A 23594-nucleotide genomic window follows, 5' to 3' on the forward strand; every position below is an offset into this window, starting at 1 on the left:
CATGTCATAGAGCCATAGAGATGTACAGCATGGAAACAGACCCTTCGCTCCAACCCGTCCATGCCGACCCCATATCCTAATCTAATCCCGTCCCATTCGCCCACACTGGGCCCATATCCCTCTCGACCCTTCCTATCCATATCAGTGAGCAGTGTAGGTTTCTTCCCTCCCGCCCTCCTGACCATGTACTCACTTTCTTTGTCTGATTTTCTTCCTTTTAAAAGTGCCGTTGTTTTGAGTTATTTTTCCTCCAAAGTTGCATAATAAAACAGTAATTGCTGCTCCTGGAATTTGAGGAAATCACCCCCGACACCTAAAATGCCTCAAAAATGGGGCAGCTCTTACAGTCACAACTTTTTCCCGTCCTCCAAGTTTGGAGCAGATGGTCAGAGCTCCACTGCAAGGCCCAGTCAAGGCTTCGCGAAGGGACGGGAAGGGACCAATTGCTCCAAACTTGGACAGAGAAGCTCTAGAGTGGGATGGGAGGAGGCCATTCAGCCCATCACATCCACACTGACCCTCTGAAGAGCATCCCAGCCAGGCCCTACCCCTATCCTCTCACCCTGCATTCCCCAAAGCCAATCCACCAAACCTGCACATCTTTGGGCTGTGGGAGGAACACAATGCACTCCGAGAACCCCATGGAGAGAATGTGCAAACTCGATACAAACAGACACCCAAGGGAGGAATCAAAGCCAGGTCCTTGACACTGTGAGTCACCATGCCAGCCCTAGGAGACTCTCAGTAGTTCTTTCCCCATTGTGGCTCTGCTGTCTCTTTCAGGCAATTTCGACCCAATCCTGCAGATCCCCGACAACTTTGTGCAAGTTCATGTTGGACAGCACTTCCCATCAACTGAATGCAGACATGAGGATGTTTAGAATGTAGATTAGAAGTAAAGCTCAAAGAGGGCAACCTATGAAAGTTAGCCACTCAGGATAGGGTTTGAACCCACAATCCCTGGCTTAGGAGGCCAATATTTTATCCATTAGGCCACTGGGGCTACATGTCTGCTGTTAAACTGGCAGCCTTTAAATACTGCACCCTGATGGCTCATATTGTGTTTTTCTCAGTTTTATACTCTCACTGATTGTTTTTTACAACTTCCATCTCATGCTAAAAAATTAGCTGCTTGATAAATCAATCTCGCTTCCCATTTGTCCCCAAACGGACAGACAAGAAACCAACCAAACTCCAACATTGCACAACTTACATCTGAGGAAAATGGAGCAGACAGGAAAATAGCAAAGGGTTCAAAGTTATTTTGTGCAACGCTTTCAAGATATTTGCAGTGAGTGGGGAGGTGGTAGGTGGAGAAATTGCAAAAAGTTGCATTGAGGACAAATCCTTTCTTTGCTTAGACCACACTTGGAATACTGCGTCCAGTTCTGTTCGCCCTATTATAGGAAAGATGTGGATGCTTTGGAGAGGGTTCAGAGGCGGTTTACCAGGATGCTGCCTGGACTGGAGGGCTTATCTTATGGAGAGAGGTTGACTGAGCTCAGACTTTTCTCATTGGAGCAAAGGAGGAGGAGAGGGGACCTAATTGAGGTATACAAGATAATGAGAGGCATGGATAGAGTCGATAGCCAGAGACTATTTCCCAGGGCAGAAATGGCTAACACCAGGGGTCATAATTTTAAGCTGGTTGGAGGAAAGTATAGAGGGGATGTCAGAGCCGGGTTCTTTACACAGAGAGTTTTGAGAGCATGGAATACGTTGCCAGCAGCAGTTGTGGAAGCAAGGTCATTGGGGACATTTAAGAAACTGCTGGACATGCATATGGTCACAGACATTTGAGGGTGCGTACATGAGGATCAATGGTCGGCACAACAACGTGGGCTGAAGGGCCTGTTCGATGCTGTACTGTTCTATGTTCTATGTTTTATGTTCTAAATCAACAGGATCTTAGCCGGCATTCAGCCCATTGTGGCTGCGCTGTCTCTTTCAGACAATTCTCCCCAAGATCTCCCAAATCCTGGAATTGTCTTGTGCAAGTTTCTATTACACATCATTCGCCATAATCTCAACACAGGCACAGTGATTTTGAACAGAGTAGTTTGAAAAATGCAGTCAATTTGGATCGTGATAAAGTTTGCATGGGGCAAAATTCAAGGAGAAAGTGAGGACTTCAGATGCTGGAGATCAGAGCTGAAAATGTGATGCTGGAAAAGTGCAGCAGGTCAGGCAGCATCCAAGGAACAGTAGAATCGACGTTTCGGGCATCAGCCCTTCTTCAGGAATCATGGGACAAAAGTCAGCTACAAAGACCAAGCTTAAAACGTACGCAGCCCAGAGGGAAATTAAACCCACAATCCCACACTTAGGTGGACAGTGGTTTACCCAATATGCTACTAGGGCACACATAGCCATTTGCAAGTGTAAAGTCTTGGCATCAAGCGAGTGTTACAGCACAGCATGTTCCAACATCTCAGATGACATTTTGAGGGATACACTAAAGTTTCGGTCAGCTGCTGCCAAGGTGTAACAGGGAAACTACACAGTCTCAGGTCTTTCTGACAAATTATCACATCGTTCTTTCAATTCTCAGACCCTCTTGGTGCCTGACAATGAACAGAGATCGGTTCCTGCCCAAGTACAAAATGCCTTTTTGTTCACAACGATACAGAAGCTTTGAGAAATGTCAACATTCCAGTGTTTTGTTGGTTCTTATCTCTCTGCATAGACTGTACACAACTGATTTAGAATCAAGGAAAGCATACCAAACGCCTTCTTCACTATCCTATCGATCCCCGACTCTACTTTCAAGGAGCTATGAACCTACACTCTAAGGTCTCTTTGTTCACCAACACTCCCTGGGACATTCCCATTAAGTCTATAAGCCCAGCTAAGATTTGCTTTCCCAAAATGCAGCACCTCACATTGATCTAAATTAAACTCCACCCATCACTCCTCAGCTCATCGGCCCTTCTAATCAAGATCCCGTTGTAATCTGAGGGGACCTTCTTTGCTGTCCACTACACCTCCAATTTTGGTGTCATCTGCAAACTTACTAATGATACCTCATAATGATACTAACATATATATAAATGACGGAAAGTGGTGGATCCAGCACTGATTCTTGTGGCACTCCACTGGTCACAGGGCTCCAGTCTGAAAAACAACCCTCCACCACCATCCTCTGTCTCCTACCTTTGAGCCAGTTCTGTATCCAAATAGCTAGTTCTCCCTGTATTCCATGAGATCTAACCTTGCTGATCAGCTTCCCATGGGGAACCTTGTCAAACTCCTTACTGAACTCCATGTAGATCACATCCACCGCTCTGCCCTCATCAATCCTCTTTGTGACTTTTTCAGAAAACTCAATCATGTTTTTGAGTCATGATTTCTCCAGCATTTTCTCTGTTTCAGATTTCCAGCATTCACAGCATTTAGCTTTTATTGGACAGCTTGCCATTTCACTTGGCAATGAAAAACATTTTGTGATTTACACATGAAAGAACTGGAACCAACCTGGTCATTCTAAAAGATGAGAGACTTCACACACAATCCAGATTTTTTTCAATATGTAATTTCAGTGACATCAAACTGTAAACTTTTGCCATAAATTCTGTGTCTTACAATCTTATACTCCACAACCACCTGACGAAGCAGCAGCGCTCCGAAAGCTAGTACTTTGAGATAAACCTGTTGGACTACAACCTGGTGTTGTCTGATTTTTAACGATGATTATTAGAAACTTGCACAAGATAATTCCAGGAATTGGGAGATCTTGGGGTGTATTGTCTGAAAGAGACAGCACAGCCACAATGGGCTGAATGCCTGCTATGATTCTGTTGATCTGTCCTCAATGTTTGCAACATCTCCAGTAACTCCTTCCCCACCAACTGCAAATATCTTCAAGGTGCTGCACAAAATAACATTGAGCCCTTTGCTATTTTCTCGTCTGCTCCATGTTCCTCAGAATTGAGTTGTGCAACATTGGAGTTTGGTTAATTTCTCGTCTGTCCGTTTGGGGACAAATGGGAAGTGAGATTGATTAATCAAGCAGCCAACAGTTTAGCATGAGATGATTGGGGTCAAAAACAATCAGTGAGAGTTTTAAACTCAGAAACACACAGTATGAGAGGTCGGGTGCAGTACATAAAGGCTGTGATTTTCTGCCTGCGGTGTGGCCCCAGTGGCCAAAAGGAGATGGCACTGGCCTTCTAAGCCAGAGATTGTGGGTTCGTGACCCATCTGGGGTGTCAGTCGCATGCCCTTTGTTAACTTGATTTCTAATCTACTTTGGGAAAATTTCCACATCTGTATTCAGTTGATGGGATGTGGCGCCCAACGTCATCTTTTGCAGGATTGAGGTGAATTGTCTGAAAGGGAAAGCACAGTCACAATGGCTGAAAACCTACTGAGATTCTCCTGGGGATGGCATGGTGGCTCAGTGGGTAGCACTGCTGCCTCACAGTGTCAGGGACCTGGCTTTGATTCCTCCCTTGGGTGTCTGTTTGTGTTGAGTTTGCACATTCTCTCCATGGGGTACTCCGGGTGCTTTGGTTTCATCCCACAGCTCCAAGATGTGCAGGTTCGGTGGATTGACTTTGGGGAATGCAGGGTGAGAGGATAGGGGTTGGGCCTGGATGGGATGCTCTTCAGAGGGTCAGTGTGGATGTGATGGTCTGAATGGCCTGCACTATTCACGCGAGGACTTTTATGAACAGTTTTGGAGCAGATGGTCAGAGCTCCACTGCAGGACCCAGTCAAGGCTTTGTTAAGGGTTTGGCATTCAGGTGTGTTTTCCTCTTCCCATGTCCCTGATCTTCCAGAATCTTCTGTGGCTTTGGCCAATACGGTCATGAGCTGGATTCACATCATCCAATGGGGTCACACCAATACCCTTCACTGTTGTCATGCCAGGAGCTAGAAAGTGGATTGACTCAGGCTCACACTTCTCCAATATACAACCCTCAGTCTGGTTGCAACTGGTTCTTCTTGAATCTTGGTAACTCTTTGATCTGAGCTGCACTGTTCTCTCGAGCCGATAGCTGCTGTTTTCTTTAGTTTGGCCAATTTTCAGTCAAGTCAAATTTCTTTAGCTGAGGATCAATTGAGAATGCCTAATTTTGTTGTCATGGTCATGTGACCATACAGGATTGAGATCAGGTGCACAGTGAAGGGTTAAACAAAATCAAAACCCCAAATAAGAATTGAGCCCACAATCTCTGGTTTAGGAAGTTAGTGCCTTACCCATGAGGTCACTGGGGCTCCAACAGATAGACCTACCAATCTATGGACAAAGCAGCTTCTGTTTTGGATGTGTTGGTGTCAGTCTAAGCTATATTCTGTCAACATTACCAGCTGAACCCCAGATTTCCTGCATGTTTGGTATTTATGATAAGGTCCAATATGTCAATGGAAATGATTGAAATCTGGGTGTTCAAGGTTGGAACTGATGGGGCTGTGGCTATGCATTTGGGCCCTTACCTTTCTTAGTCAAGGTATTGAATACAATTGCAAGGAGGCTACGATGGAGATGTGAGGTAGTTAGGCCATCGTTGGAGAACTTGGAGTGCCACATCCACAGATTGGACAACGTTTGTGGGAAGGCAACTGCTGAGGCTGACTCACAGAGTTTACAGAGGGAGATGGATGGGTTAAGGGCTTGGCAGAAAATTTAGCAAATAAAAGACAATGTGGGAATGTGTGAGGTCATACACTTTGGCAGAAAGAATAAAGCAGCTGGATATTATTTTTTAGATTAGATTAGATTGAGATAGATTCCCTACAGTATGGAAACAGGCCCTACGGCCCAGTTTCAATGGAGAAAGACAGCACAAAGTTACAGCACAGAGAGATATGAAATGTGTTTTTGCGGTCTCGCTATTGATCCTTCGCTGTGACCAACCTTCATGGTAATATTGGTGAGATGTTCTTGGTTTCTCTTTAGTTCTTGAGTCTGGTTAGCCCGATTATGATTTGCAGACCGTGGTGATGTCAGAGCTCCTTCATAACTGCTTCATCATTACTTGCAAAGCAAATATTTTCATGCATCTTCCACCTTTAGGGTCACTATTACCTTGGTCCGACTCATACCATTTAAAATATAAATTATTGAGTGTGGAATGAATTTATTTCACCTGTACTTTTTTCTGTTCAATGCCAACAGGACAGTATGGAAGTCTAACAAGCTCAATGTTTGCACAGCCATCATTGAAGGAATGGTCCCAGAAAGACAAGAACAAATGAGGGATATGGGCCAAATGCTGCCTTCTGGGACTAGATTAATTGAGGCGATCTGGTTGGCATGGTCGAGTTGGACTGAAGGGTCTGTCCAAGTCTATGACTCTGTATGTGTTAGCTTTCTTGAAGATTTTCACTCGTGTTACAGAGCCTTTTTAAATGACTATCACAATATTTTAAAATATATTTTTATTGAAAAAATGTATTTTTTAATATTACAAGAAATACAAAGCAATACAAATCAAAACAATTAAAAAAAACACAAGAAAAATGTAAAACAATTGCCACCCGCCCTCAGTTTTGTTGTGTACCATACTTGTGAGAAAATCCAAGGGGATGTGCTCCATAGCAATCTCCCGCCAACCCAACAGGCCCAGGGGGGTTTTCATATAACCAACCTAACAAGATATTCTTTCTTGCACAAAATATGAGGATATTGAGATGTTTTTTGTCTGCTCATCTGCAGGGAGCACACTGGGCAGGCCCAGAAGAAGAGATTCTGGATTAGTGGCGCTGGAAGAGCACAGCAGTTCAGGCAGCATCCAAGTAGCTTCGAAATCGATGTTCGGGCAAAAGCCCTTCATCAGGAATAAAGGCAGTGAGCCTGAAGCGTGGAGAGATAAGCTAGAGGAGGGTGGGGATGGGGAGAAAGTACCATGGAATACAATGGGTGAGTGGGGGAGGGGATGAAGGTGATAGGTCAATGAGGAGAGGGTGGAGTGGATAGGTGGAAAAGGAGATAGGCAGGTAGGACAAGTCTGGACAAGTCATGGGGACAGTAACTGAGCTGGAAGTTTGGAACTAGGGTGAGGTGGGGGAAGGGGAAATGAGGAAACTGTTGAAATCCACATTGATGCCCTGGGGTTGAAGTGTTCCGAGGCGGAAGATGAGGCGTTCTTCCTCCAGGTGTCTGGTGGTGAGGGAGCAGCGGTGAAGGAGGTCCAGGACCTACATGTCCTCGGCAGAGTGGGAGGGGGAGTTGAAATGTTGGGCCACGGGGCAGTGTGGTTGATTGGTGCGGGTGTCCCGGAGATGTTCCCTAAAGCGCTCTGCTAGGAGGCGCCCAGTCTCCCCAATGTAGAGGAGACCGCATCAGGAGCAACGGATACAATAAATGATATTAGTGGATGTGCGAGTAAAACTTTGATGGATGTGGAAGGCTCCTTTAGGGCCTTGGATAGAGGTGAGGGAGGAGGTGTGGGCGCAGGTTTTACAGTTCCTGCGGTGGCAGGGGAAAGTGCCAGGATTGGAGGGTGGGTTGTTTGGGGGCATGGACCTAACCAGGTAGTCGCGGAGGGAACGGTCTTTGCGGAAGGCGGAAAGGGGTGGGGAGGGAAATATATCCCTGGTGGTGGGGTCTGTTTGGAGGAGGCGGAAATGTCGGCGGATGATTTGGTTTATGCAAAGGTTGGTAGGGTGGAAGGTGTGCACCAGGGGCGTTCTGTCTCCCTCAAACAAATCGCCCACGCAAGACACACCCCTAGCTGCCCAATGTTTGAATCCTGAATCTATCATCGCCGGTTGAAAACCCGGCATACCCGGTGTAAGAGAAGATGTTTTGCCAAGATTGCCTTCCCTCTGCCGAATTGCCCTCCGTGCTTTAACAGTATCGATAACTATTGGGTTATGGCAATATTCCCTAACTGTCCTCATTTTGTCCAAACACAGCAAGTGAGTAAGGGGTCACCTTAGTCTGGGAGGTTTCAATATCTAACCCTATTGAAAGAGGGTCCCCACAAGCCCAATCACTCATGTAGGATAAAAGGGAGCTTAGTTGGTAGCTTTTAATGTTGGGGAGATCCACTCCCCCCAGTCTGTGAGACACTCGCAGTTTAGCTCATTTAATGAGGGGCCACTGACGATGTCAAATAAAGGGGCTGAACCAGCCGTTCAGTCTCCTGAATGTTCGCTTATCGAAAATCAGGGGGAGCATCCATATAGGGTATAGTAAACGAGGGAGAATATTCATCTTAATAAACACTATCCGACCCAACCACGAGACCAGAAGCGCCTCCATCTTTGAAGGTCTTGTTTGATTTTGTCAAATAATTGAACAAAATTGGCTTTGAACAGCCGATTCAGAACTGGAGTAATGAACATGCTCAAATACACAAAACCCCACCCCCGTGACCATTTAAATGGGAATCGATATTCACCCTCAAGACTTAACACTTTCATAAGACCACCCATAGGCATAGACTCTGATTTTGCAAGATTAATCTTGTCCCCCAAAAAGGTGCCAAACACACAGATGCATGCTAACAGGCGAGGGACTGAAACTGCTGGATTTGATGAAAGAATGAGGACATCGTCCACATACAGTAAACTCTGACGTAAATTTGACCCCACGTCTGGAGCTGATATATTGGGATCCCTATAAATGGCCTCCACCAATGATTCAATCCACACTGTAAAAAGCAGTGGCGAAAGGGAACAGACCTGCCGGCTGACCCCAAAAAATGTTAAAATTGCTTGATCACACCCTGTTGGTGATGATTGCAGTGAGAGGGTCATTGTGGAGAACCTTTACCCAACTTATAAAAACTTCGCCCAAAACAAACCGCTCCAGAGTATGGAAAAGGTACACCCTCTCAACTCGGTCAAGCACCTTCTCTGTATCTAGAGAAATCACCAATCCCTATATTGACTGTTGTTGACACACTTGAATTACATTAAGCAGCCTCCTAACATTATTGGAGGATCTGCGGCCCTTTATGAAGCCCGTCTGGTCCTCTTTAACAATAGAAGGTAACACAGTCTCCAGCCTTAACACAAGAGTATTATAGAGGATTTTCAATTCCACATTTAAGAGTGAAATGGGTCTGAACTAAGCTCAGTCCCCCGGGACCTTCCCTTTTATAAGAATAAGCGAAATATTGCCCTCTCTCAGAGATGGCGGGAGACAATCATGGCTGTATGAGTCATTAAACATGTTGAACATCGGGCCTGACAATATGTTCATAAATTCCTTCTAGAATTCGCTGGGAAGTCCATCAGGACCGGGTGCCTTTCCACCCTGAAGCTGCTTCACAGCCTCCTGCACCTCTTGCTCTGATAAGGGGACATTGAGAAAAGACTCTTGTTCGGGGGTCACACCCAGGAGCTCCAGATCCTTGAATAAAGCCTCCATTTTGGCCCACCCCTCCTCACAACCCTCAGATTGGTATAACTTAGAGTAGAATCTCTGGAATGACACATTAATCTTTTTGGAGTCACACGTTCGGTTCCCAGACCCTTCCCTAATCACTGTAATGGCTTGAGGGGCGCTCCTTTTCCTAGCGAGATATGCTAAGTATTTACCAGACCTGTCTCCATGATCATATAACCTTTGCTTTGCAAAATTAAGCTCATTCTTTGCTGTCTGCGTGAGCATGGAATTCAATGCAGACCACAGCGCCGTAATCCTCTGTAACTTGACCAATAAGGGTCTGTCAAAGTCGACCTTCTCAGCTGCCTTCAACCGTGCTTCGAGGAGACGTTGCTGCTCACCCTTCTTCCGCCTCCTACTGGCAGTGTAGGAAATAACTGACCCACTGGCATAGGCTTTGGCAATTTCCAAAAGGAAGGATTGGCTACCATCCGAGCATGAGTTAATGTCTAGGAAAGCCCAAAATGCCCGAGAGTAATGCTCCACAAACGTATTATCCTTGAGGATAAAGGGATCCATTTGCCAATGCCTTGGACCCACTGTAATGTCCTTAATCTTAACCAACAGGTACACTGGAGTGTAGATGGTAATATTACCGATCGTACAAGGTGCCACCAAGTCCAGGGTTGCCACGGGGATTGGAAAAAAAATCAATCCTGGTGTGACAACTGTGTGGATTAGAAAAGAAAACCCGTAAAATCCCTGCCTGTAGGGTGGAGACACCTCCAGATGTCCACCAACCCTCACTCCACACACAGATCGACTCATTGTTTAGTTTGTACAGAGGGTATCGTGGTTGGCGGGTGGGGGGGGGGGGGGGGTCTTTGGGCAACCTCTGTACTGTGAGATCCATGAGACAGTTAAAATCTCCCCTTATAATGATATGCCAGTACTCCAGACTGATCAATTTAGAAAATGTATCTCGCAAAAAGGTGAGGGGCTGAGCTGGAGGGCAATAAACATTTAAACACCATATTCTTCCCCATTTAACAACGCTATAAGAATTGCAAACCTCCTGTGTGAGTGTCTTTAACACACTCTTGTATCTTAAATGGGAGATTCCTCCTCACCAATACAGCCACTCCCCTATTTCTGGTATTAAATGATGTGAAGTAAACCCGATCAAATCCATTCTGCTGTAGTTTCAAATGCTCCCTGTCATCCAAGTGCGTCTCCTGTAACAAAGGAATATCCCCTTTCTCCTTTCTAAGACTCAAAAGTACCTTCTTCCTCTTAATTGGTGAGTGACTTCCCTTGATATTCCAGGTTCACATTTAATCAAGTCATTAGCCATAACATTCTGCAGTAACATTTAAATTCCAGAGAGGAGGAACTCAAACCACAAATCACTGAGCCTTAGTGTCATATGATCCATCAAATATGAAAACTACATAAACTGAAACCACTACATTTAACAAACCTACAAAACTATCAAAGATTAAAAGCAATACAAACCACCATTTCAAGTGCCAATGGCGCTGAATAGGGGAACTCACCTCCTGCCCAAAGGGTCAACTACTCATCCCAAACTGCCCATAAGTAGGCATCTCGCCATCCCAACCATTTTCCCTCCTTCTAGCTAGAGCCGTACCACAAACACAAGCAGAATAGAAAGTAAATATACCATAGAATAGCAATATGAATAAAGAAAAAAAAACATTTAAGATCGATGGGGTAAATACCCCACCCATCCTCTGGTATAACTTCACTTAGAAATTGAAAGTACACATCTCAACCGCCACCAAACACAGTTTAAACCGGATTATTACCAATCGGGAAAACAAGGAAAAGAAAGCTCCAACTGGACTTCCTCGGTTTTTTTAAAAAACAGCAAAGACATAACCAAACAACACTATTTGTAGATACTAAATTGTTCAGATTCAGTTAATTTGTCCACAAAGTCTCTTGCCTTCTCCGATGTATCAAAGAGATGTACGGATCCATGTAAGGTTATCGGAGCACCGCCGGATACCTCAGAGAGTACTGGATCCCAAACTCCCTCAGTCTTCTCTTGGCAGAAACATTATCCGTCAGGGGGCGGGAAGTAAACAGCCAGGGCTGACAAAGGAAGTCAGGAAATGTATCATAGGGAAAGAGAGAGCCTCCAAAGTGGCCAAGAGCACTGGGAAATCAGAAGATTGGGAAGACGACAAAAACAAACAGAGGATAACAAAGACATAGAAATATGAAGGAGAGGATCAAATATGAAGGTAAGCTAGCCAGTAATATTAGAAATGATTCTTAAAGTTTCTGTCAATACATAAGAAACAAGCGAGAGGCATTATTAGAAATTGGGCCGTTTCAAATTGATGCAGGAAGGCTCGTGAAGGGAGATAAGGTAATGGCTGAAGAACTTGGTAAATACTTTGTGTCAGTCTTCACAGTGGAAGACATGAGCATTATCCTAACAATTAAGCAGAGTCAGGGGGCAGATTTGAGTATGGTAGCCATTACAAAAGAGGAAGTGCTCGAAAAGCTAAAAGGTCTTAAAATTGATAAATCTCCCGGCCCTGGTGGTCTACATCCTAGAGTTCTGAGGGAGGTGGCTGAGGAAATAGTAGAGGCTATTTTTAATCTTTCGTAAATCACTGGAGTCAGGGAAATTCCCAGATGATTGGAAAATCACTGTTGTAAACACCTTGTTCAAGAAAAGATCAAGATAAAAGATGGAAAATTATAGGCCAGTTTGTATAACCTCGGTTGTAGGTTAAATTTTAGGATCCATCATTAAGGATGAGATTTCTAAATTCTTGGAAGTGCACGGTTGGATTAGAACAAGTCACCATGGATTTAGTAAGAGGAGGTCATGCCTGACAAACCTGTTAGAATTCTTTGAAGAGGTAACAAGTAGGTTAGACCAGGGAAACCCAGTGGATGTTATCTACCTAGATTTCCAGAAGGCCTTTGATAAGGTGCCTCACGGGAGACTGCTGAGTACGGTGAAGGTCCATGGTGTTCGAGGTGAGCTACTGGCATGGATTGGGAATTGGCTGTCTGACAGAAGGCAGAGAGTTGGGATAAAAGGTTCTTTCTTGGAATGACAGCTGGTGACAAGTGGTGTCCCGTAGGGTTCAGTGTTGGGGCCACAGCTGTTCACTTTATATATTAATGATCTGGATGAAGGGACTGTGGGACATTCTGGCGAAGTTCACCGATGATGCAAAGTTAGGCAGACAAGCAGGTTGTTCTGAGGAGATGGGAGGCTGCAGAAAGATTTAGACAGTTTAGGAGAGTGGTCCAGGAAATGGCTGATGAAATTCAACCTGAGCAAATGCTAGGACTTGCACTTTGGAAAAAGGAATACAGGCATGGACTATTTTTTAAACAGTGAGAAAATTCTTAAAGCCAAAGTACAAAGGGATCTGGGAATGATAGTCCAGGAATCTCTAAAGGTTGACTTGCAGGTTGAGTCCGTGGTTAAGAAAACAAATGTAATGTTGCCATTTATCTCAAGAGGGTTGGAATGTAAAAGCTGCAATGTCCTTCTGAGACTTTATAAAGCTCTGGTTAGGCCCCATTTGAAATACTGTATCCAATTTTGGGCTCCACACCTCAGGAAGGACATACTGGCACTGGAGCATGTCCAGCGGGGATTCACACAGATGATCCCTGGAATGGGAGGCTTAACATATAATGAACAGCTGAGGATCCTGGGATTGTATTGATTAGAGTTTCGAAGGTTGAGGGGAGATCTAATACAAATTTACTAGTTAATGCATGGATTAGAAAGGGTGGATGCTGGGAATGTGTTTCCATCAGGACCCATGGGCACAGCCTGAGAATTAGAAGGGGGTCAATTTAGAACGGAAATGAGGAGACATTTCTTCAGGCAGAGAGTGGTGGGCCTGTGGAATTCATTGCCGTGGAGCACAGCAGAGGCCAGGACGTTAATTGTCTTCAGGGCAGAGATTGATAAATTCTTGATCGCACAAGGAATTAAGGGTGACGATGAGAGTGCCACGAAGTGGCGTTGAAATGCCCATCATTCACCATTGAATGGGAGGGTGGACCCGATGGGCTGAATGGCCTTACTTCCATTCCTATGTCTTAGGCTCATCATCGTAAGGTTTTCTTTTCTGGTTTCCCACCGCTGAGAAGTCCTGGAAAGGCATGAGCTTAGAGCCCTCGTAAATTAGGGCCTTCAGATCCTTCCCTTGGATTAGACTACCTACAGTGTGGAAACAGGTAACACTATGGGCAATTTAACATGGCCAATTCACCTTTGTACTGTGGGAGGAAACCAGAGCAATGTGCAAATTCCACACAGGCATTTGTCCAAAGTCGGAATTGGACATGGGACCCTGCTATTGTGAGGCAGTAGGGCTAACCACTGAGCCACCTGATTCTGGGAGCTGCCACAATTCTCTCCTTAGCTCTGTAGTTCATACAGTTTTTGAGCAAAGTAAAATGTAGTTCCGCAAATACAAACTCACCCCACAAACTTATATGTGCTTGTGTGTGTGTGTGTGTGTTTGTATGTCTATGTGTGTGCGCTTGTATGTGCGTGTGTGTGTGTGTGTGTGCGTGTGTATGTGTTCGTGGTTGTGAGCGTGTGTGCATGTGTGAGTGTGAGTGCGGGCGTGTGCGCGTCTGTGTGCGTGTGTGTACGTGTGTTTGTGTGTGTGTGTGCGCGTGCGTCTGTGTGTGTGCTTGTATGTGTGTGTGCGCGCGTGTGTGTGTGCGCGTGTGTGTGTGTGCATGTGTGTGCGCGTGCGTCTGTGTGTGTGTATATAGGGTGGGGGGGGTGGTGGGTGTGGCTGTTATGAGTGTCAACAGACAGGAGTGTTCCCTCCCAGTCAGAGAACACTTCAGCAATTCGGGACATTCGCCCTCGGACCTTCCTCCAAGGGGGACTTCGGGACAGGCAACAATGAAAAGTGGCCGAGCAGAGGCTGATCACCAAGTTTGGGAACAATGGAGATGGCCTCAACTGGGACATTACAGGTGACCCCATTCAACTACACACACACACACACACACACACACACACACATACACACACACACACATACACACACACAGACACATACACATACACAGACACATACACTCACACACACATATACACACATACACACACACATACACATACACATACACAGACACGTACACTCACACACATATATACACACACACACATACACACTCAAACACACATATACACACATACACACAGACATACACATACACACACCCATACACAGACATACACATACACACACCCATACACACACATACACATACACACACACATACACACACACAAATACACACACACATACACTCACACACGCGTATACACACATACACACGCACATACACACACAAATACACACGCACATACACTCACACACATACACACATACACACACACATACACGTACACATGCACATACACATACACACACACATACATACACACACATATACAAATACACACACACATACACACACACATACACACACAAATACACACGCACATACACACACACACATACACATACACATACACACACATGCACACACACATACACATACACACACATACACACACACATAAACAAACACATACACACACACAAACACACACACATGCACATACAAATACACACACACATACACACACAAACACACACACACATACAGACACAAACACACAAACACACACATACCTAAACAGACACACACATACACACACACATACGCACATGCACATACACACACATACACATACATAGATACACATACACACACATACACATACACATACCATAAGACCATAAGACCATAAGACATAGGAGTGGAAGTAATGCCATTCGGCCCATCGAGTCCACTCCGCCATTCAATCATGGCTGCTGGGCATTTCAACTCCACTTACCCGCATTCTCCCCGTAGCCCTTAATTCCCCGAGACAACAAGAATCTATCAATCTCTGCCTTGAAGACATTTAGCGTCCCGGCCTCCACTGCACTCCGCGGCAATGAATTCCACAGGCCCACCACTCTCTGGCTGAAGAAATGTCTCCACATTTCTGTTCTGAATTTACCCCCTCTAATTCTAAGTCTGTGTCCACGGGTCCTAGTCTCCTCACCTAACGGAAATAATTTCCTAGAGTCCACCCTTTCCAAGCCATGTATTATCTTGTACGTCTCTATTAAGTCTCCCCTTAATCTTCTGAACTCCAATGAATACAATCCCAGGATCCTCAGCCGTTCCTCATATGTTAGACCTACCATTCCAGGGATCATCCGTGTGAATCTCCGCTGGACACGTTCCAGTGCCAGTATGTCCTTCCTGAGGTGTGGGGACCAAAACTGGACACAGTACTCCAAATGGGGCCGAACCAGAGCTTTATAAAGTCTCAGTAGCACAACGGTGTTTTTATATTCCAACCCTCTTGAGATAAGTGACAACATTGCATTCGCTTTCTTAATCACAGACTCAACCTGCATGTTGACCTTTAGAGAATCCTCGACTAGCACTCCCAGGTCACTTTGTACTTTGGCTTTACGAAATTTCTCACCGTTTAGAAAGTAGTCTGTGCTTTTATTCTTTTTGCCAAAGTGCAAGACCTCGCATATGTATACACACGCACATACACATAACACACACACATACACATAAACACACACATACACATACACACATACAAATGCACACACACACATACACACACATACACATACACACACATACATACACACACACATACACATACATACACACCCACACACACACCCACACACATACATATACACACACAATACACACACATACACACAAACACACACATACACGCGCACACATATACACATGCACATACAGACACAAACACAAACATACACATACACACACATGCACATACAACAGACGCACATACACGCACATACACACACATACATATACACACACACACATACATACACACACACGTACATACACACATACACACACATACACACACACCTATATACACACACATACATGTATACACACACATAAATACCCACACACATATACACACACACATACACACCCACAGACACACATATACACACACACATACACACACTCACATATACACACACACATGCACACACACATATACACACACATATAAGTTTGTGTGATGAACTTGTACTTACAGAATTACATTTTACTTTGCTCAAAAACTGTATGAATCCATGTAAGATGCTGTAAATCTGTTTATTAGATTAGAAAAAGTCTGACCATTGTGGCACAGACAGCCTCCCACAGGGGAGCTCACACCTTCAATACATCATCTGAGCCGACATGACACCAATTGTTAAAGTTCACTTGAGAATGTAACTTTTGATAAAAGTTTTGCAATTTACATATGAAAGAACGAAAACCAACCTGGCCATTCTAAAAGATGAGAGACTTAACAAACAATCCAGGTCTTTCTCAAGATACAATTTCAGTTGCATCACACTGTAAACATTTGCTATAAATTCTGTGTCCTGCAATCTTATTCTCCACAACCACCTGATGAAGGAGCAGTGCTCCGAAACCTAGTGCTTCCACATGTTCGACTATAACCTGGTGTTGTGTGATTTTTAAATCTGGCATTCACCCATCTCCTGACGGTTGAGCATACATCTCAAGGCCAGGACAGCGGCCCTCCGCAGGGATACAATCTCTGTTCAGTGTCAGGCACCAAGAGGGTCTGAGAACTGAAAGGACAATGTGATCATTTGTCAGAAAGACCTGAGACTGTGTTGTTTCCCTGTTACACCTTGGCAGCAGCTGCCCGAACCTTTAGTGCGTCCCTCAGTGTGTTGTCACAGATCTGGGAGTGTGCTTGTCTGTCGCACTCATTTGAGGCCAACTGTTTCCAGTGGTCTGCCAATATAGTGCCCTCGTGGCCTAATGGCTATGGCACTGGCCTCTGAAATCTGGGATTTCAGGGATTTCATTTTTATGCCTGGTCTTTGCAGTGGCTGATTTTCATCCCATGTCAACTTCACCTCAATCCAAATTGACTGGATTTTTTAACTACTCTGTTAAAAATCATTGTGCCTATGTTGAGATTATGGCAAATGCTGTTTAGTAGAAACTTATACAAGATAATTCCGGGATTTGGGAGATCCTGGGATGAATTGTCTGAAAGAGACAGCACAGCCACAATGGGCTGAATGCCCAACAAGATTGGGTTGATTTGTCCTCAATGCAGCTTTTTGCAACATCTCCACTTCCATCTTCCCCAGTAACTGCAAATATCTTGAAAGTGCTGCACAAAATAACATTGAGCCCTTTGCTATTTTCCTGTCTGCTCCATTTTCCTCAGACTTGAGTTGTGCAAAGTTGGAGTTTGGTTGATTTCTCATCTGTCCATTTGGGGAGAAATGGGAGGCAGGATCAATTTATGAAGCAGCCAACGATTTAGCATGAGATGGAAGGGGTAAGAACCAAATAGTGAGAGTGCAACACACAGAAACACACACGATGAGAGGTCAGGGTGCAGTATTTAAACGCTGCCATTGCTAGTGTGGGTGTGGGGCCTCAGTGGCCTAATGGATAATGCACTGGCCTCCGAAGCCAGGGATTGTGGTTTCAAGTCCTGTCTGGGGTGTTTGACTCTTGATACATGTGTCCCGAGTCTTTAATCCTCTTTGACAACGTCCCGACGTCTGCTTTCAGTTGACGGGATGTGGTTCCCTGTGTGATCTTACACAGATATTTTGGGGATCTGCAGAATTCCCTGAAAGAGACAGGACAGTCACAATGGCTGAAAACCTGCTGAGATTCTCCTGGGGATGGCATGGTGGCTCAGTGGGTAGCACTGCTGCCTCACAGTGTCAGGGACCTGGCTTTGATTCCTCCCTTGGGTGTCTGTTTGTGTCGAGTTTGCACATTCTCTCCATGGGGTACTCCGGGTGCTTTGGTTTCCTCCCACATCCGAAAGATGTGCAGGTTCGGTGGATTGGTTTTGGGGAATGCAGGGTGAGAGGATAGGGGTTAGGCCTGGCTGGGATGCTCTTCAGAGGGTCAGTGTGGACGTGATGGGCTGAATGGCCTGCCCTCCTCACCCTTGGGCTTTTATAAACAATTCTGGAGCATGAGCAGCATGAATAGGGTAAACAGCCAAGGTCTTTACCCTGGGGTGGGGGACTCCCGAACTAGAGGGCTTAGGTTTAGGGTGAGAGGGAAAAGATATAAAAGAGACCTGAGGGGCAACTTTTTCAGGCAGAGGGTGGTGTGTGTGTGTGGAATGAGCTGCCAGAGGAAGTGGTGGAGGCTGGTACAATTACATCATTTAAAAGGCATCTGGATGGTATATGAATAGGAAGAGTTTGGAGGGAGATGGGCCGAGTGCTGGAAGGTGGGACTAGATTGGGTTGGGATATCTGTTCAGCATGGACGGGTTGGACCGAGGGTGTGTTTCTGTGCTGTACATCTCTATGACTCGATGACTGGAAGTGTCAGTCTGAGTAAATCCGTTGTCTAGCTCCTGGCAGTGTGACCCCATTGGATGATGTGAACCCGGCTCATGACCCCTTTGGCCAAAGCTACAGAACATTTTGGAAGATCAGGGAAAAGAAGGATATGAACACACACCTGGATGCCAGTCCCTTAGAAAAGCCTTGACTGGGATCTGCAGCAGAGCTCTGACCATCTGCTCCAAACATGTTCATAAAAGCCCTCGAGTGAGGGGGACAAGCCATTCACCCCATCAAGTCCACAATCAGCCTCTGAAGAGCATCCCATCCAGGCCCAATCCCTAACCTCTCACCCTGCATTCCCCAAAACCAATCCACCGAACCTGCACATCTTTGGGCTGTGGGAAAAACACAATGCACTCCGAGTACCCCATGGAGAGAATGTGCAAACTCGACACAAAGAGAGGAATCAAAGCCAGGTCCCTGACGCTGTGAGTCACCATGCCAGCCCCAGGAGAATCTCAGCAGTTCTTTCCCCATTGTGGCTCTGCTGTCTCTTTCAGGCAATTTCGACCCAATCCTGCAGATCCCCGACAACTTTGTGCAAGTTCATTTTGGACAGCACTTCCCATCAACTGAATGCAGACATGGGGATTTTTATAATGTAGATTAGCATTAAAGTTCAAAGAGGGTAACCTATGGAAGTTATCCACTCATGATGGGATTTGAGCACACAGTCCCTGGCTTAGGAGCCCAATATCTTATCCATTAGGCCACTGGGTCTACATGTCTGTTATCAAACTGGCAGCCTTCAAATACTGCACCCTGATGGCTCATATTGTGTTTTTCTCAGTTTTATACTCTCACTAATTGTTTTTTACAACTTCCATCTTATGCTAAAAAAATTAGCTGCTTGATAAATCAATCTCACTTCCCATTTGTCCCCAAACGGACAGACAAGAAACCAACCAAACTCCAACATTGCACAACTCAAGTCTGAGGAAAATGGAGCAGACAGGAAAATAGCAAAGGGCTCAATGTTATTTTGTGCAACGCTTTCAAGATATTTGCAGTTAGTGGGGAGGAAGTAGGTGGAGATGTTGCAAAAAGTTGCATTGAGGACAAATGCTTTCTTTGGTTAGACTGCACTTGGAATACTGTGTCCAGTTCTGGTCGCCCTATTATAGGAAAGATGCTGGTTGGAGGAAAATTATAGAGGGGATGTCAGAGCCGGGTTCTTTACACAGAGAGTTTTGAGAGCATGGAATGCGTTGCCAGCAGCAGTTCTGGAAGCAAGGTCATTGGGGACATTTAAGAAACTGCTGGACATGCATATGGTCACAGACATTTGAGGGTGCATACATGAGGATCAATGGACGGCACAACATCGTGGGCTGAAGGGCCTGTTCGGTGCTGTACTGTTCTACGTTCTATGTTTTATGTTCTAAATCAACAGAATCTTAGCGGGCATTCAGCCCATTGTGGCTATGCTGTCTCTTTCAGACAATTCTCCCCAAGATCTCCCAAATCCTGGAATTGCGTTTTGCAAGTTTCTATTACACATCATTCACCATAATCTCAACACAGCCTCAGTTATTTTGAACTGAGTAGTTTGAACAATGCAGTCAATTTGGATCGTGATGAAGTTGGCATGGGACAAAAGTCAGCTACAAAGACTAAGCTTAAAACGTAAGCAGCCCAGAGGGAAATTAAACCCACAATCCCACACTTAGGAGGACAGTGGTTTACCCAATATGCTACGAGGGCACACATAGCCATTTGCCAGTGTAAAGTCTTGGCATCAAGCGAGCGTTACAGCCCAGCATGTTAAAATGTCTCAGATGACATGTTGAGGGATACACTAAAGTTTCGGGCAGCTGCTGCCAAGGTGTAACAGGGAAACAACACAGTCTCAGGTCTTTCTGACAAATTATCACATCATTCTTTCAATTCACAGACCCTCTCGGTGCCTGACAATGAACAGAGATCAGTTCCTGCTCAAGTAGAAAATGCCTTTTTGTTCACAACAATACAGGAGCTTTGAGAAATGTCAACATTCCAATGTTTTGTTGGTTCTTATCTCTCTGCATAGACTGTACACAACTGATTTAGAATAAAGGAAAGCATACCAAACGCCTTCTTCACTATCCTATCGATCTGTGACTCTACTTTCAAGGAGCTATGAACCTACACTCTAAGGTGTCTTTGTTCACCAACACTCCCTGGGACATTCCCATTAAGTCTATAAGCCCAGCTAAGATTTGCTTTCCCAAAATGCAGCACCTCACATTGATCTAAATTAAACTCCACCCATCACTCCTCAGCTCATCGGCCCTTCTAATCAAGATCCCGTTGGAATCTGAGGGAACCTTCTTTGCTGTCCACTACACCTCCAATTTTGTTGTCATCTGCAAACTTACTAATGAGACCTCATAATGATACCAACATATATATAAATGACGGAAAGTAGTGGACCCAGCACTGATTCTTGTGGCACTCCATTGGTCACAGGGCTCCAGTCTGAAAAACAACCCTCCACCACCATCCTCTGTCTCCTACCTTTGAGCCAGTTCTGTATCCAAATAGCTAGTTCTCCTTGTATTCCATGAGTTTGAACCTTGCTGATCAGCCTCCCATGGGGAACCTTGTCGAACTCCTTACTGAAGTCCATATAGATCACATCCACCGCTCTGCCCTCATCAATCCTCTTTGAGTTTTCTGAAAAAGTCACAACCATGTTTTTGAGTCATGATTTCTCCAGCATTTTCTCTGCTTCAGATTTCCAGCATTCACAGCATTTAGCTTTTATTGGACAGCTTGCCATTTCACTTGGCAATGAAAAACGTTTTGTGATTTACACATGAAAGAACTGAAACCAACCTGGTCATTCTAAAAGATGAGAGACTTCACACACAATCCAGACTTTTTTCAATATATAATTTCAGTGACATCACACTGTAAACTTTTGCCATAAATTCTGTGTCTTACAATCTTATACTCCACAACCACCTGAAAAAGCAGCAGCGCTCCGAAAGCTAGTACTTTGAGATAAACCTGTTGGACTACAACCTGGTGTTGTCTGATTTTTAACGCTGATTATTAGAAACTGGCACAAGGTAACTCCAGGATTTGGGAGAACTTGGGGAGAATTGTCTGAAAGAGACAGCACAGCCACAATAGGCTGAATGCCTGCTATGATTCTGTTGATTTGTCCTCAATGCAGCTGTTTGCAATATCTCCAGTAACTCCTTCCCCACTAACTGCAAATATCTTCAAGGTGCTGCACAAAATAACATTGAGCCCTTTGTTATTTTCTCATCTGCTCCATATTCCTCAGACTTGAGTTGTGCAACATTGGAGTTTGGTTAATTTCTCATCTGTCCGTTTGGGGACAAATGGGAAGCGAGATTGATTTATCAAGCAGCCAACAATTTAGCATGAGATGGTAGGAGTAAAAAACAATTCGTGAGAGTTTCACACTCAGAAACACACAGCATGAGAGGTCGGGTGCAGTACATATAGTCTGTCATTTTAAGCTTGTTGTGTGGCCCCAGTGGCCTAATGGATATGGCACTGGCCTTCTAAGCCAGGGATTGTGGGTTCGAGTCCCATCTGGGGTGTCAGTCCATTGCCCTTTGTCAACTTGATTTCTAATCTATTTAGGGAAAATCTCTTTGTCTGCATTCAGTTTATGGGAAGTGGTGCCCAACATCTTCTTGCGCAAGTTTTGCAGGATTGAGGTGAATTGTCTGAAAGAGAAAGCACAGTTACAATGGCTGAAAACCTGCTGAGATTCTCCTGGGGAATGGCATGGTGGCTCAGTGGGTAGCACTGCTGCCTCACAGTGTCAGGGACCTGGCCTTGATCCCTCCCTTGGGTTTCTGTTTGTGTCGAGTTTGCACATTCTCTCCATGGGGTACTCCGGGTGCTTTGGTTTCCTCCCACAGCCCAAAGATGTGCAGGTTCGGTGGATTGGCTTTGGGGAATGCAGGGTGAGAGGATAGGGGTTGGGCCTGGGTGGGATGCTCTTCACAGGGTCAGTGTGGATGTGATGGGCTGAATGGCCTGCCCTTCTCACGCGAGGGCTTTTCTGAACAGGTTTGGAGCAGATAGTCAGAGCTCCACTGCAGGACCCAGTCAAGGCTTTGCTAAGGGCTTGGCGTTCAGGTGTGTTTTCCTCCTCTCCTGTCCCTCATCTTCCAGAATCTTCCGTGGCTTTGGCCAATAGGGTCATGATCTAAGATCACATCATCCAGTGGGGTCACACCAATACACTTCACTGTTGTCGTGCCAGGAGCTATAAAGTGGATTGACTCAGGCTGACACTTCTACAATATACAACCCTCAGTCTGGTTGGAACTGGTTCTTCTTGAATCTTTGTAGGTCTTTGATCTTAGTTGCACTGTTCTCTGGAGCTGATCGCTGCTGTTTCATTTAGTTTGGCCAATTTTCTATCAGGTCAAATTTCTCCAGCTGAGGATCAATTGAGAATGCCTGATTTTGTTGTCACGGTCATGTGACCACACAGGATTAAGATCAGCCGCACAGTGAAGGTTTCAACAAAATCAAAACCCCAAATACAATTTGAGCCCACAATCTCTGGTTTAGGAAGTTAGTGCCTTACCCATGAGGTCACTAGGTCTCCAACAGATAGAGCTACCAATCTATGGACAAAGCAACTTCTATGAGGTCACTGGTTACCAACAGATACACGTACCTGTCTGTGGATAAAGCTCCTTCTCTTTTGGTTATGTTGGTGTCAGTCTAAGCTATATTCTGTCAACATTACCATTTGAACCCCAGATTACCTGCATGTTTGGTATTTATGATAAGGTCCAATATATCAATGG

The 23594-nt window shown here is 45.0% G+C and overlaps 1 non-coding gene across 1 annotated transcript; it reads left to right on the forward strand.

Moving 5' to 3' along the window:
• Window positions 1-22291: 22291 nt before the first annotated feature.
• trnar-ucu (transfer RNA arginine (anticodon UCU)) lies at window positions 22292-22364 on the forward strand. The gene has a single exon. It is a non-coding gene; the product is annotated as a tRNA-Arg (tRNA).
• Window positions 22365-23594: the final 1230 nt, after the last annotated feature.

Source organism: Chiloscyllium punctatum, chromosome 18 (assembly GCF_047496795.1).
Source record: "Chiloscyllium punctatum isolate Juve2018m chromosome 18, sChiPun1.3, whole genome shotgun sequence".
Classification (NCBI taxonomy): Eukaryota; Metazoa; Chordata; class Chondrichthyes; order Orectolobiformes; family Hemiscylliidae; genus Chiloscyllium; species Chiloscyllium punctatum.